The 17,079-nt window shown below is 40.1% G+C and overlaps 1 long non-coding RNA gene across 1 annotated transcript in view; it reads left to right on the top strand.

Annotated features, from left to right (window-relative positions):
- The window catches only part of LOC110398058, a 38,599-nt gene extending 21,965 nt beyond the window's left edge, over positions 1 to 16,634 (top strand). The window contains exon 7 of the long non-coding RNA XR_002438172.1: positions 14,374 to 16,634. This is a non-coding gene — a long non-coding RNA (uncharacterized LOC110398058). The remainder of the gene's footprint in view (positions 1 to 14,373) is intronic.

Raw genomic sequence — 17,079 nt, 5'->3', positions numbered from 1 at the left:
ATAGAAATTACTTAGATACTTCATGATTCATGGAAAACTGCACCACCATCAGTCACATTTGTTATTTATAAAGCTTTGTGTAAGGTTAAAACAAAAGAAAAAGCAAATAAGCAAACATAAAAATCCATCTCCAATACTTCAGACTATGGCAAATCATCATCCTCTGCCAAAATCAGACAGGCTGTGGCAGGTTGGAGACACGGTGTTTGGCACTGGCATTGCCACCAGGTATATTCATATTGTCTCTTAAGCGTTATTTATTTACTTCTTTATTTACTTATTCTTGCAAAATCCAATCAAATAATGTGTCTTTTTTCTTTAATACTAGTTTTCTGTGAATTGTATCTCATGGTTGGTTCCAAATAATAATTTCGATATCACATCCAAATGGGATCTGAAATACTACACAAGTTATGTATTTAATACTTCACATGACCACATCTAATTTCAGTAAGCATCTGTACATAGTCCAGATACTGTACTGAAGCAACAACAAATCTTGTTCACTGAGGCAGGGAATATAGCTTTTCCATATTTTGAGGTTGATTTGCCAAATCCTCACATGTCGATCCTCAAGCACAGACATTAGTCTTTTTTTCCAGTCAGTTTAGATAAATTGACTGTGCCATCCATAACTCTGCTGATCATAGCATGCGACCCAATGTAAAGTTTGGAGAGTTTTCAAGGGTCACAGTATAAAAAACACAAATCCTTAACTACTTCCATAGCATTTTTAAGTCACAAACTGACTTATTGAGAAAGGGTAGACATTGTATTTCAACTCTGCCTGCCCATGTTGACCATCTGCTTACTTCTGCAAACAAATTTCATGATCACTTGTAAGTTACAGCCCCAAATTTACACTTGTTACCTAACAGACATCCAAAGAGCAGAGCTAGGAATGCAACTTAACCCAGCAATGTCCGGGCCTCTTTAAAAACAGACAGACCTACAAAAAACCATGCATCTAAGTCACTTTGCTAATTAATGGGTAAGCAATCGTCACTCCAGATAAACAACATCTGATGGGCAAGATGGATGGCAGTGAAAAATAACTAAGAGCAGTTCAACAAGACCAAATCGACACTGACCAAACCAGGCAGACGTCAGAGCAGCGGCTCAACAGAGAAAATCTGTGGAGGATGACCAATAGTGTCAGTTTATTTTAAGCATGCCTTACAGAGCCTGCTGGTTACAGTTCATTGTAGTTTTGTCTAAAATCAAGCTAAGTTTAAAAATATGTATAAGTGAAAGTGATTTATAAGTGCTTGGGTGGTAGTGACAGGGCAGACTCAAGGACATTAATGTTAATGTGTATTTTGGGGGAACCTGGAACAAAAGTAATACCTATCTTCTATAAACTGCATAACTTGTATGAATTACTCAGTGCCCATAGACTAAAAAAAAATTGCTAAAGGAAAAAAGTATTCCTATTTTTCTTTTGATCATTGAAAGAAATGGGACTGTGCTAATGGAAAAGTGAGGCTGGCACATTAAAAATCATTGCTAAGGAAAGCACTACTGGTCAGATCTCACTAGTCTGATTCAGTCAACTGCCTGCAACTATGTGATTGAAACTATTTAAATTCACAGCTTTTCAGAACGATGAAGCTTTCTCCCTATTCATCTTTGCCACCCTACGAAGAATTAAGAGAGTGGCTGGCAATGAAGAACAAGTTAATCATATTTATTGTGACAACCATGACTGTTATAAAACAGACACTCTTACAACACATGCTGACCTCCCCTGACACTTTTTTTTTTCTCATTCAAAACCTGTTGAACATTCAGTTCAAGCCCACTGAGAAATATCTCTAGAAAATCACTGATGCGAGGAAGAAATCTGTTTCAGGTATGTGCAACAGAAGCTGCTTGTAATACGTTAGTGGTATTTATTGTCTGGATGTACCTTTGTTCTCAAATCTGAAGTCATGCAGGTATTTCTCAAAAAAAATGTCTTTGAACAGTCTTCAGGAACAACCAGCCGTGAGGCAAAATACCTGACAGAGAGATATTTATCTTTGATTTAGCTCTGTATTTTATTCTTACCTGAATATTTACTCTCTACAGTGGAAAGTGATAAGGAAATTTTTTTAAGCAAGCTCAGCTCAAGCACACTCAATGTGAAATTATTGTCAAAGCTAATATTTAAAGTTTTTGAATGTGCTTAACAAAGACTACAGAAGCAATGTCTGTAGAATAATGTGGATGGACAAAAATAGGAATGCTGTGGGATCACTTTGGTCTAGGAAGAAATCCTGACAGACATACTCTTCTCCTAGATGAGACACCTTGCTGGACATTGTTAAATGTTACAACCTTCATCCAAAAAGGCATTAATGGCAGAAGGGCCACTCATTGCCTTCCCTGGTCCTGCAGAGTGCACGAGAGGGCTTGCTGCTGAACACCCGACCCCGCCTACAACTTCCACCCTGAGCTGATGAGTGCTATTCCTGCTCCATCACTTGCTGAATTTCCAGTCTTTTCATACTGCCATTATACTGCATTTCTGTTAGGTTAAATGGCAAATAGTTGTGCTACTCACACATTCAAACATTTAAGAAATGTTGGTAATTTAATCCTGACTGCTCCAGTTGGGCATTTTGAAAATGCCTTCTATAGCCACCATACAGTTATGTAATTATTTGCCTGCTCAGTCATTGCAGGCAGGAATGTGAATATAAATATTGGGAGTGAGAAAGCAAAGTCAGCACAGAGAACCAAGTGCTGTACACTGGGCTCATAAGGCTAAATCACATCTGCATCTTTGCTGGCATTGCACTTCATGGCCTGGCAGAAAAGTTTGTCGTACCAGGAAAGTGTCAGGGATCCAGACTCCTAACTATTCTTCCCCTTCTCTGCTCATGAAGTTGCTGAACCCCTTTTACACCTGAAGGTGGAGCCTTCCTAGATTCTGTCCTGTGCTTGCAAGGTCCACTGTGAAGCCATGAGACAGTTGCAATCATGAAGTGCAAGGAGAGTAATGATGTTACTCTGCCATTTGCTCCTTTACAGTTACCAATGGGATAACCCCGTTTAATGCATTAGACATCTGATTTTCTGTAACACTCAGATCAGGATAACACAGTTTTACTGGAGCAAAATGAACACTGTAGCTTTGATGAAGACTCAAAGGGATGGGGACAATTGACAAAAAGATGGTGCAGAGGAGAATCTCTTCCTAAGTCCATCAATAGGCTCTATGACAGGGACTACAGTAAATTTAATTTTCCCACCAATATTAGTGTAAGTATTACCTTCAGGCAAACCTTCTACAAGAGAAAAATAAAAGAAAGAAGAAAGAATTAAAAAAGAAAGAAAAGAAAAAGAAAACGAAAACCAGAAAAAGAAAGCTTAATGAAGCAAGGACTCTCTCCCAAATTGTAGATGCACCCTGCTGCTGAAGATACTAGAGAAGACTCAGTCTAGCAGCCAGAATGCTGGAAAACAATGAAGTGTTGAAGGAAGGCAACTGAAGAAAACTGTTTCTAAACATTAAAATCTAATAATTCTCTCTTGCATGGAGAAAAAGAGTCAGGGACCTAGAGTAAGTATTTGAGCCATCTGATCCACATGCTACAGCAGCAAATCATTAGGTATCTGCTAACTACAGCTTTGAAAGACGCCATGGAGTGAGCAAGGCAGTCCTAGATGTATTTGGTTAGTTTTACAACTGAAGAGCCTGAGAAACCCTTGGGTTCTTTCCTAGAGTCAACAACTTCAGCGAAGAGCCTCTCCATTAATTGTAACCACATCGTGTTCTTTTAGTATATGAGAAACACCGCAATCCTTATAAAGACTATAAAACAGCCATTGTCATTTTGGGATGCTATTAATCAAGGCATTCTCGTGCGTTTTGCCTTCAGAGTTCCCTTGCCTAGATTTCAGTGTAACAGCTCATTGGTTTTTAACTAAAAGCAGAATGGCCATGTGCAGCCATGCAAGAGGCTCATGGTTTTGATTCCAGCACTCTGAATGCTTAGCTCTGATCCCTCCTACCAAGGGGAGACCTTGACATGTCTGCAGGCATTACTGGCACTAAAATGATTAATCCCACAAAAAGGATTGAAAATATCTCCTTCGTTCTGAAAGCACCTTCCACATTGAGACACTCCCCAAGTTGTTGCTTTTCTCTTTCTCCACTCCCAGAAAATCAGTGGTACAAGAGGAAAGAAACTGAACTCTTCTTGCACTATCCCAAATAGGTTGTTTTTCTTTAAAGAACAAGGCTAAACTCCCAGACAGTAGAAAACAGGTAGAAAGAGGGAGAGATGGACTGGCAGTGCTGGTACAGGCTAAACTACTTCATACTTCAGTTCCTTAGAAATTGATACACAGGTTATAGTGGACCACAGACAGGACAGGCATGAACAATATCACATTGCAAAAAGCTTCAGATACCACACTGAGCTGTATAAATGGGAACACAACTTGCAAGGGAAGCTATCTCCATGCTCATCTCAGCAGCCTCAGTAGAAACCCTCAGCTACAGTACTGTGTCCACTTTCACGTACTGTACTGCAAAGACTGAAGACTATCCCGAGTTGGAAGGAGACCATATGAATCATCAAGTCCAACTCCTGTCTCCCCACAGGACCAAAGACGTGGTTTAATGGGGGGAAAAGCCAGAAGACAGAAAAAAAATCATTGGATGATGCAAACTCTGAGGAAAGACTGACTATATCAGAGATTTTCAGCCTGAAGAAAAGTGGACAAGTGAGGGCAGATAAGTCTTGAAGAACCTAAAATGCTGCTGCTGCAAAAAAGAACACGTTTATGTTCTCCATGCCCACCAGGGAGTAAGGCCAGAAATTATATAAATGACAGCCTAGAATACTTAGACTCAATATTAAGGTAAATCTTTTGGCAGTTCTAGCAAGCAGTTGCCTAATAAAGCTGCACTGTTGTCTTCATTGCTTAAACAAGTTGGGTTGTTTTTTGGTTGGTTTTTGTTCATTTTGTTTTGTAATATTAGTGCAAATCTCCTGCTTTAGGGCAGGAAAACAGATTTAATGCCATCTTAAGATCCTTTCTGGCTGTCTGACTGCACAACTCAGCAGCCTTCCTTCCCCGGTTTCCCACTCACCATTTTAATAGTCTTCTGTACCAGCTTAAACTCCTTCACAAATCTCTCAGGAACGCTGTGCAGATATACTTGCTCCCCCAAGATGCTCCCTGAGGAAGACAGGAATATCAGTTACTTAGTTGTAAAAAAAAAGGAGAATGTAAAAAACAAACACACAAAACAGAAAACAACAGCGAACAAATAGGATTGTTATCTCATTGAGAAGTAAAACATGAGACAGAAAACACATTTGATAAAACAAGGTACTGGGAGGCACTACAGTAATAAAAAATTAAAGAGATACAATGGGGATAGATATTCTGTTAGCAAGTTGGCAGAAAGGAGACATTTTCCATTTCTCCATAAAGCTGTTATATACCCTTAGTGGAGCAGAGAAGTAGAACTCATTCTGCCAGCTTGAGTCATGGCCAATGTAGTGGGGCTGCTGTTTAGTCCATGGTGGACATCTTCACATTGCACTGGCTGTTTTAGTGTGGCAGTGCTTTGCAGCATCAGTGGGTGAAGCATTTTTCCAGACACCTAGAAAGCATCTTAGTGTTAGAGGATAACTTTGGCATGCCTTCTGTATCTCCTGCCTTTTTTTTTTTCCTTTTCTTTTCCTAATAAGTAAAGTAGGAATTATTTAGTTCAGATTCACTTCTTACAGCCCAGTGTGTTAGAGAAGTCCTCTGAGCCTGGCAGCCCACAGATGAGACACCAGTGCTCTTATCACAGAAACATATAGAAGAGGACCAAAAGGTCCTCAGTTAGTTATCCCCCCGCCCAAAAATCAGGCAGGCAGGAAGAGGGACAGCTGGGTAAGACAAGCCAGCAATAGCGTGGTTCTTCCATGTGGCTTTATGGGGCAGTTAACTTTTATTACCTGGTAATTACTATGTGAGACTTCCGACAAACTGACTCTACAGCCCACATGACAATGGGGCTGTGTGGGCAGCTGGCTCGCAAAGACCTGCTGTAAGACTGATGCTGCAAAGGGGGAAGCCAGTCCACTGGGAAAGCTGAGTCCAAGAAGAATGCTTAGCTATACATTAACACCACAGTTAGAGAGTATAAATACCAGCTCTCAAGGCAAAAATAGAAAAAAAGGAACCTGCAAAAAGAAGACAATGAATAAATAGGAAGAAGGTATCAGACACAGACTTGAAACACAGAACAAAAAATGTAAGAACAATGAGGTCTGGATAGCGGGTGAGCAGGGATTGGGGTACAAAAATGTGCCCATGAACAGAAACACAAAGAGCCTCAGAGCTGAGATGGGAAGGCTAAGATCCATGCTGCAGAACAGATGCTTGTAATGAGACCACTGAAGTTGGTGCAACAAGGAGCAAGAAAAGAGAAGTGAGATGGCCTTAGAAGAGGAGAAGTGAATATGCACAATTTTAAGCAGAAGCAGCATACTGCATCATACAACAGCTGTTGCTTTAAAACGTTAGGTACTACTAGCAAGAAAATTGCTTGATATATTTTTCTTCATTGTTCATTACTACAATACTACTACTTTGTGTAGTCAATAACATAAAATATTTGTGAGCAGAACCTGTTAATATTGTAGGATCAGTAATAGCATTTTTCTCTGTGGAGGCACTGGATGTTTCTGAAATGTGAGCGTTTTGGGGAACCTCAAACTACTTTCCGTAAACTGATGCCAGCTGACTATTGTGGCTGCTGACAGAGATGTTTTGATCCTGTATACCTGTTCTGAACTTCTTTTAAACCTTAAAGCTAAAAAGATATCAACCAATCCTAAACCATGTGATAAACAGATGCCAAAGTTTCCTAACTCTTCTGTTCATTCTCTGCAATAAAAAGCAAAAGCTATGGTTGATTTACTGTGCACTCAAACGCTGGGAGAATACAGGAACATGTGGGATCAGTTTAGGTCAGGATCAAAACCCCATAATTTAGCTGGAGAGCAGCTTCCAAACTAAGCTTATGTTTTTTCAGCCTGTATTTTTTGTGCAGTTACTATGTGCCCGTACATCATTAAATGTCCTAAGAACTGAAACAACCCTATTCTTTATTGGTAGAGGCTTTTGCCCCCCTAACTTAGAAATACCCATTCTAGCATAATTCCACATCGGCAGCCTTTGCAGTTATTCAGTTCCAATCTGACCTCCAGGTCTAATGGCTGCTGAGCTGTTAACAGACTTTTCTCGTTGCCAGTAAGAGATCAGAATCTCTGGTTCTTCATTTTTGCCTAGCATCCACCTCAGCCCAGCTAAGACCCCCACTCCCCTGTAGAGTTGGCCAGAGTGAAAGATCTCTGGAATAAGAGTGAGACTCTAGTTCCACTAGGAGTACACAAGAGAGAGAAGAAAGCTACAAAAGCAGCTAAAAAGCTCTCTCTCGTGGGCTGCTTCATCTGTGCAACACAGATAATAATGCACTTTCGAAACGTTCTGGTGTCTATACTGTGTGCTCATCCACATGGTGTTAGTCTGGTTATTTCCAATCCCACTGCATTAAAACAGCAAACTAAAAAGAGTGTTGTGCAGGAGACAAATTGGACACATATCAGAGATCCCACTTGAACATATTTGTTAGAGGAATGGTGCTTTTTGATGAATGCTGAGAGCCAAAAACTTGTCTTTATCACAGAAGTTGCTGTCTGCAGGGGGAGGCATGGCTGAGAGCAGTGCTGGGGGAAGAGCAGCCAGCTCACTGGTATCTCGCTCAAACAACACAGGGACATGCTGCGCTCAGGAAGCAGTGGAAGAATGAGCAAAATCACACCACAGACTAAACCAAGAGAGACTTCTGCTTTGCTTTGTACAGTCCACAGCTGTTGCGACACCCACAAACTTATTTGAAACGTAAAACATGAGCTGAAAATGAGCTGTTGGAAGATTTTTTTGTTGTTTTCTTTCTTTTTACCATTTGAATGTGTGTAGAAGATATACTCCGTGTATTGAACAGTTTCCTAAGAAGAAAATTACAGAGAGAGGAAAAGTACCCTGGGATTTATGCAGACATATGCATTTTCAGTGGAAGGAAACTTTGCCAAGTTGTTATACGTGCTCACAAAATGGTCTCTGGAAACATCTGAGTGGGGAGCTCCATGATATTCAGTGGGTTGCACTGAAAGGCAGCCAACGTGGCAAGTATCCTGGGTGCTTTTCTGACAATAATGAGCTTTATCAAACTTTGGCTAGTGATGTCAAAATATTTTCAGCTTGTAGTCATGAAACGGGCAACAAGCATGCAAGCTGACTGCTTCGTGCTAACATATGTTAAGTCTCAGGAGATTAAGTACTCATCTGTTTTCAAACTGTGTTAAAAAGGAAAAACATACCTTTTCTTCCTGCCCATGCTTTTGAAGTGCAGCAGCCCGGACACAAGTTACAGCTTCACAGGACTTCTACTCTCAGTTATTTCTCACTACATAATGGATTCAGTGTAGACCTATAAAGGAAACTGTAGGCAGTTTTCAACCTGTATAGCAAAACCGAGCCTTCAGTCAGCGTGGATTTGCTGACATGCGCAAAAATGCTTTGGCAGACTGATAACTGATAAGTTCAGACTCTTGTAACAGGGACAGCAAAGGGCCTGTAGCTAGAGGAATTTGTGTTTCTCTGAAATAAGCTGGGCAGAAAAATACCAGATTTGACCTACACTTTCCAAGACTGTCTTTGGACCTGGTACAACCAATTACAATGTAAATTATTCACTGATGATGGACAAAGCTGAAGTAAAGCACAAACCTCTCACTGGTACTGATTCAAAGAAGAAACAGTGCAACACTTCTGATAGCCCACTGCAGTCCTATTGACATTCATGAAATTGTGAGGTACTTTGTGAATGTGGCTTTTCAATCTCAGAACTGAGAAAATCTATAAATTGAATAAGCTGGATCTACCAGTGATCCTACAGCACTTCTGGCTGCTGTAAGTAAAAAACAAAACAACACCCCGAACCACTCAACCCTCAATCATTTCTCTAATGAGCTATAACGCATTAAATTGTAGGTATGAGTCAACAATATCATGCTGCTGGGAAAAAATGGAAACCATTCTGGGAAAAATAAACAAATAAACGACAGTATCATCTGTAAAGCACATGGCACGCCACTGGCATTCAGCTCAGTGGTGGGAAGCATGTGACTTGGCTGCAGGCACCAGAAATTCAGGAGGATGCAATACACACAGGGTGGAAAAGAACAGGAACAAGGATGCTGAGGGGTCTTGGGAAGGTGGCTTATTAGAAAAGGCTGAAGGACAAGGGCTGTTCACTCTGGGGAGCCAAAGAGCAACTCTCAAAGTGCTTTACAGAAGTCTGCAGATGTGTGAGGAGCAGTTAAGAAGAAAGGAGTAGTTTGTTCCACACCCTTCGGCCCCATAGACAACATTAAGCTCAATGAAGACCAAGAAGTGCCAGAGACACAAGTGAGCCAGCACTCCTGCTGTGACTTTTACTGTATCAGGAATTATGGATTTGTACGATATGGTTTGGCTACTTTCTGAAAAAATAATCTCAATCTGATAGCCATACATTGCTCATACACATGTAAGTATTTGCTCTGAAGTTGCCTTCCCTCATGGCCAAAGCAAGAGAGTGCTCAGTACTTCCTTCTGGTGCCCACCTGGCCCTCAGCTTCAAGCTGCTTCACTCTGATCTTCCTCTTTTCTGTTTGCTGTTATGAGCTCATTAGTGGTTTGCCTGTCTTTGTCTCGGCCTGCTCTTCCAGCTGTTGGGAAATGTGCTGGGTTCCCACCCCTGACCCAGAAATGTTCTCTGCTCAGCACAGCTAAAATAAGAGACCTCATGGTTTCCATGGAGTGATCAACTCTCACATTAGAATCATAGAATCATTAAGGTTGGAAAGAACACTAAGATAATCCAGTCCAACCATGAACCCATTGTGAAAGGTCTAGACCATGTCCCTCAGGACCACATCCACCCTTTTCTTCTACACCTCCAGGGGCAGCGACTCCACCACCTCCCAGGGCAGCCTGTGCCACTGCATCACCACTCCTTCTGAGAAGAAATTCTTCCTAATATCCAACCTGAACCTCCTCTGGCACAGCTTAAGGCCATTCCCTCTTGTCCTATCACTGACCTTGGATACATCACTTGCTCTGGAAACACAGATGAAATACACTGAATAGGAATGTAAAGTATCTAGAGTTTATGTAAACATGGGGCAGCAAAATGCAAAATACAAGGCATCGAGTTTGCATTCTAGTGGGAAACACAGTAACATTGTTAGAAATAAAAGCAAAGGAACAAAGAGGAAGAAAAGAAATGAAGGAAGTTGTGAAAGTATCTAGGTCATTTCTCTAAGGACAGACCTACAGCTGTCCAGACCAACACAGGCATCCATGAGTTGTACATGACCACGTTCCCATTAGCAGAATACACAGGTGTCTGCATACACAGTGTATGTCTGCCAGCACAGCAGGAGCTAAATCTGGAGGGCAAGTGAGAAACAAGTGAATGACAGTTTTTACAAGCACTAAGTCAATCACCCTGGGGAGCAGGGCTAGGGTTTCAGATCTATAGAGATCACTGTAAATCCTTTTAGATGAAGTAAATTTGTTCCGATCAAGGGATAAGGACCTACACAAAATTAAGGTGTGAAATAATCTAGGAGAAATGACAAATCAATGCACAGTTTATTCTTGGTGCCTTTGATTCAGCATCTTCTGCAAGGGCTCCATGTCCTGGCAGATGTTCCTGCAGCCCCCACCATTTCCAGTTCTTTCCCCACTACCACAGCCCTTTTACAGAGTGAGACACAGAATGCTCCCATACACAGGAACAGCTAAATGGAAACAAGTGATTCAGAAAGGTCCTGGCACTCCTCCTGCAGTTACCCAAGTGCAGTCCTTGTGCATGTTTACGGTACAACTGAACCATCTTAAACAGCTTAACATTTATTCCTGTTATGTGGTGTGGTTCAGTGTTGGCTGCTGCAGGGACAGTTAGCTCCTGAGGAAAATATCCTGAGCAGACAAACATAGATGACAGCCAAAAATTAAATAAATTCTGTATTTTTTTTCTACTTAAAATTTTGATTATTTTAAAATACATTCCCTTTTCCTTCAGTCAACATCCATATCAACAGCGCTTAAATATATGTATATACAATTCATAGAATTGCAGAATCATTAAGGTTGGAAAAGACCGCTAAGATCACCCAGTCCAACTGTCGATCCATCCCCACCATGCCCACTAACCACATCTCTCAGTGCCACATCTCTGCATTTCTTGAATACCTCCAAGGACAGTGACTCCATCACCTCCCTGGGCAGCCTGTGCCAAAGCATCACCACTCTTTCTGAAAATAAACGTTTCCTAATACCCAACTCCTGGCATAGCTTAAGGTCATTCCCTCTCCTATCACTGTTACCTGGGAGCAGAGGCTGACTCCACCTCGGCACAACCTCCTTTCAGGCAGTTGTAGAGAGCCATAAGGTTTCCCCTGAGCCTCACCCCAGCTCCCTCAGCCGCTTCCCATAAGACTTGTGCTTCAGACCTTTCACAGTTTCCTTGCCCTTCTCTGGATGTTCTCCATGGCCTCAATTCTTTCTCATAGTGAGGGGCAATTCTTGCTGTAGTAGAACAGTTTTAAAAGATTTGGCAAACCATTGGCTGGCACACAAAGCCTCATATTGGCCGCAGTTTCAACCAACCATCTGAGGCTGTCTGTGCAGAGAGCACGTGTGGGATCCAGCAGGTCCTGTGCTTATCCTCCTCAATAATGAGAAAGGGCCCAGAGGAAATGCTCACCCATGAGCAGGTGTGTCCCAGCTGATCTGTTCCTGAGATCAGTTCTGCCAAGCTGTTTCTCAAGGTTTTTTTTGCCTGATGCAGAAGAGGTAAGCTAAGCAAACATTCTTAACCAAGCAAAAGCTTCCTACTGATTGGGAACAGCAGGATAGGAGGGACTCAAAGAGAACTACACCCATAGGAGGTTGCTTTCATCATATGGTAGTTGAAAAGATCCGGAGCAGCAGCCTGAGCAAGCTGGTTCAGCTAAAAAAAAAAAAAGAACAGCTAATACCTTTGGCTTCACATTCACTGGTATTTTAAAGATCAGTAATAATGCAAAAAAAAACCTCCCAACTTTCTGTTATAAGCCAAGAGAATCGTTGTCAATGGTTCACGTTTTCCTCTGACCATACTGTATTTATTTTCCTGTGTAAGAGTTTTTTCATCACGAATTTCTTCAGAAAGAGACTGTCTTCCTTTTCCCAAACTCAAATCATAAGTTTTTCATGTCCCCTAGAAAGATATTGGCAGCAACTGAAAGGATTTTATTCTTGTGTAAAAGCATAGCAGTGGTATTTCTAAAGGATTATTTTTTTAAATTTATTTTTAGAAGTAACAATTTTGCATTTAAATGTTCTTCTACCAAGTTAAAATGTTTCCAAGCATCTCTACTCACCTGAGGTCGTGTAATTCCATTTGAAATTTTGAGGAAACAGAAAATGGGAGCAGGTAAGGAGAGAAATGATTGAAAAAAAGAGAAATCTTTTTCAGAATAAAGTATTGATAAATAAAAAATGGAAACATATTTCAAATCTTCTATGTGCAAGTACCCCAGTTGCCCAGCAAATCTGTCAGTGGACACAGGACAAGGAGCTCAGAGCTTTCTTAGAGTCCATTCATAACCCTACGTTGGCATTTGGCAAACTGCCTCTGGCAAACGGTTATGTCCCTTCCCCTTTAACGTGAAGGTTATTCTTGTATTACACACAAAAAAACCAGTTTTTAACTGCTAATCTTCCAGCATTTTCTGTATCATTGCTACAGATATACGTTTCCCAAAACTTGCAGAAAGTTGTTCAGATATTTTCCTGAAATGAAAACATGTTACATAGGCTGAGTTTCTTCTGTATTTTAAATGACTGGCACTACTTTTAATAGCATTAATTTAATAGTTTTTGTTGCCTAGAGCCCCCTATTTTAAACAAAAAAGGTAAGTGATAACATTCTTGTATTTATAGCAGGCTGCCCAGGGAGGTGGTGGAGTCATCATCCCTGGAGATATTCAAGAAAAGGATGGATGAGGCACTGAGGGACATGCTCTAGAGCTGTCATAGGCATGGCTTGATGGTTGAACTAGACGATCTTAGTGGTCTTTCCAACTTTAATGATTGTGTGATTCTATGATAACAACAATTTTTCCTCTGTGTATTTTCAATTTATATACCAACTACATGCTGATTCTTGAAGTGCATCCACAATTTCTTGTAAGGGGGCACATTATCCACGTTTCTTCTAATTGATTCATTTGTGACTTTTTAACATAACGGAGCTATTCATACCAGGGAACCGTACTCTGATTGAGCTGGATCTCAAAAATAAATACACCAGCTCAGATAATGCGAATGTCAGTGTTTCTCTGAAGCTTTTTAATACAAATTCATCCGGGCAAATCCTTCGTCACGGCTTCATCAGCCTTTTGGGGAGAGCAGAGATTCCTGTGGGATGTTTAGACCCACCCAAGTAAGTCAAAATCCATCTCTTCCCAAAGTCATCTGCAAAATTTTTCACTACTTAACCGTACCTGCCTTTCCCCACTAATGACAACTTGAGCTGAAATGAAAAGCATACACCAAGATAGTCTTGTCTTGGAACCTTGAGAAATAAAACCAGCTTTGCAGAATGCAAAGCAGCAAAAAGTAGGTTTCAGTAGGACTTCTAATGGGCTGTGAATTACACTTGTGCTTAATTAAATTACCTTGCTGAATCAGGTCCTAAATTAACATGAGATACTCTTCTGTTTATTTTGATTGGATAATTAAAGGCAGTAACAAAATGTGTCTTTAGAGCTAAGGTAAATTAAAGTTTTAGCAATTAAATATTTTCGTGTTCAAGCATCCGGCACAGCTCTTTGATGCAGAGCAAATGCAGGTATAGGTGATCGCAGTTCTTCAGCTGCTCCCCTCTGCTATGAAAACAAAAGCAGGAAATTATTAAGAACCAATCTTACCTCATCCAGATTAATTTGGGAATACTTCTTGCAGGACATTAAAAGATCTGTGTCCCCCTTGTACTCCTTTTCTGGACCCTCTGAAGTCAACAAGCAGGAGTATAAGCTATTATTTGCTTATTTACTTTGACCGTGAGAAATGGAAGATACTTTGAAGAGGGTGCTTTTTCTTGAGAGGTGGATGAAATTTCATATGGATTCTCATTGAAACCAGTTCTCATTTCTTAGGCCCTTCCTGCCCTTCCTCATTGTCTCAGTCAGTTCTGAAGCTTTTCTGTGCCAGGTTCTTTTTAATATGTCTTTGCTGACACCTGTATTTATCATACTCTATATATATATTTTTCTGCAGCCCTTCTCTGCACAATGGCACCTTGCAGATTATTTCTGGTTGGATAACAGTGAGGATCCTCATGAAGACTGGTTTAATGAAGCAGCCTCTGCTCTCCCACAGGACACACAGAGGATTCGTAAACCATTTAAAGGAAATACTGCAGCAGCAAATCCTAAAAGGAAAACATAGCTGGCTGTTTGAAGGGCTTCTTGAAGTTTCCTGCATGATGGTATCAGGGAGCTCATCTATCCCCTGGAGGAACCGTTTCTTGCGCTACCACAGTCATACAGCCTTCCTATGAGTACCAGATGAAATGGCAGTAAATAAACTATAGAAATGTAAAAATACAGGGCTTTTTCAAACTAGCATCCCCTCAAGATCAGGGAGGAGAAAAATCGCCACAGAGGGATCGTTGTCTATTGTACCTTACCCTTACAAAAAAATTATTGGAAAAACACAGATGTTCAAGAGATGGTTGAGAGGAAAAAAAACTGGTCCCAAAGACTGCTTTCTGTGGCTTGACATTCCTAGTACTTTGTGGTCAAACTTCTCACCAGCGTCCCCAAGTTTTCTAAAACTGTAGAGTGACCCAACACCTCCTGATTATTGCACATACGGTGCACAGTCTCAGGATTATTTTACTCAGCAGGTGCATTAATTTCCCTTCTTTTCCCATCTACAGATAAAGGTACTCCCTTCTTCCCAAGTGAGGAATGCTGATTACCTTCCACATTTCAATCACGAGTTTGTAAAAGGCAATTCATGCTGTGAACAGTGCCTTGCAAATGGCATTCTCCATTTCTGTACAGACTCTTTGGTTCTGTTGTAATAGAAGTAGGAGAAGGAGACACTGAGAAATACCATCAATACTCAAGTGATTGAATTTATAGGAAAATGGTGATTTTTTTTAAACAAAAAGTAAATATTTACTATGTTTTTGCTATATTCTATATATGCATTACTATATTGTTTACTACATAATCTTCTTTATCATTTTACCACAGTACTCACAGCAAAGAAGGAACTGAGACTTCATTAATTTTAAAACCTCTTACTGTATTTTTAATGAAGATAAACCAGATGACTCAAAGTGCTGGTTAATTTTCAACATAAAGGTTAGAGCAGTACAAGCAACGTGCAATTATAAGAGGAGATTCAATTTATCTATAGGAGAATACAGTGTTTTATTTAAGAGAGTGGTATTTCATCCAGATTTTTTCACGTCAGTAACTCTTCAGAACTGGTTTGGGTGTTAACCCAGGACAAGCAGTAGTCATTACGATACTGTGGAATCCATGTTTACTACTTTATTTTAAAAAAAAGCTTGTTTTTGCATCCACGGTGATGAATATACTTTCCATATTTATCAGTAAAAGTGCAGTTTTAAAATGCATATTTATCCAGTTATCTATTTTCCTCACATCATACCTATCCAGACTGTGAGAGCAACCTTTGGGAGTCTTGGTGTCTGTTTTCAGCATCAGCTATAGAGACATTCAGAGCAGCACAATGGTGGAAGGTGCACAAATGAGTGCCTATAACGTACTGTTCTTTCTAAACATTTTTCTGGTAATTACATGCCTGTTCTAAAATACTGGAAAAGTACTATGCTGACTAACAAGACTTGCTGTTACAAGGCTGTATGAACTTATTACTTTGAAAAACCTGTTCAAACACATTTTATATTTGCTGTCCACTTTAAGAGTGTGAATTGTACCTTAGATCACATAGAAGTGGATCAGATGGTCAAGATACGTTGTTTTGTCCTTTTGTCCCACAGCTACAGGAGAAAACATGTTTTTGTCAAAGAAACCATGCTGCCTGAGGTCAGGGTCAGAGAAATGTATCCAGGAATCTTTACCTGAACCCAAGATTACCAAACTTACTATTCACTAGGAGGCACTGTAAATTATTTACATTAATATGTGTCACAAATCTGCCAAATCCTTACTAACCTCTATTTACATGCATTATAAAATCTTTCCAATGTCTTACGGAAAAAATTACTTTTCCTGTTAGAAACATATTTGTAACATGGAAATGTTTTGTGAATCATATTTGCCAGCTACACTAAAGACCACCAATTGTATTACTCTCACGACAAATATTATGCCTTTCGGTGCTGGTATACTAACAAAACTAATACAAGAATAAATTACTCTAACTAGAGAAAAAAAAATGAAAATTTGCAGATTGGATTGAAGCTCTTTTTCTTTGAAATGTACAATAAGATGCCTGTCATTCCATTGCTAATAAAAACAAAACACCAATTTCACCAATTTAGTAGTTGGTTCTGTTCTGTATGTTTGCAGTAACACAAAACTGCATTTTTTCTGATTTTTCCCAAGAACACATCTTTAGTGACAGCCTGATTAGAAGCTCTAGAAAACTTCTACTAAAAGAGTCAGCATGCCTCTTCTGGCCAGTGCTGTTTCCATTTGCATTATGTAAATATTGCTCATGAGTAGGGACCCAAAACTTGAAAGAATCTCTTAAACTGCTGATGTCAGTCTTCTGCTGCCATAGGTAGACAATCTGCTTTTCACTAATTTCACCTAAAAAATATGAATGAATATATAGCACACAAATAGGAGCATGGGGTCTTTTCCAGTAGCACCTATCTTACCATTTGTTAGACAGAAACCTTCTCATTTTTGCCAAGGGCTAAAACTGTTGAGTAATACCTTTGTTTTTATATGGTTGATTAACCACATTATCTACCAT

The sequence above is a fragment of the Numida meleagris genome, chromosome 4, assembly GCF_002078875.1.
Source record: "Numida meleagris isolate 19003 breed g44 Domestic line chromosome 4, NumMel1.0, whole genome shotgun sequence".
Lineage (NCBI taxonomy): Eukaryota > Metazoa > Chordata > Aves > Galliformes > Numididae > Numida > Numida meleagris.
This window is presented reverse-complemented; position numbering and strand designations above follow the sequence as displayed.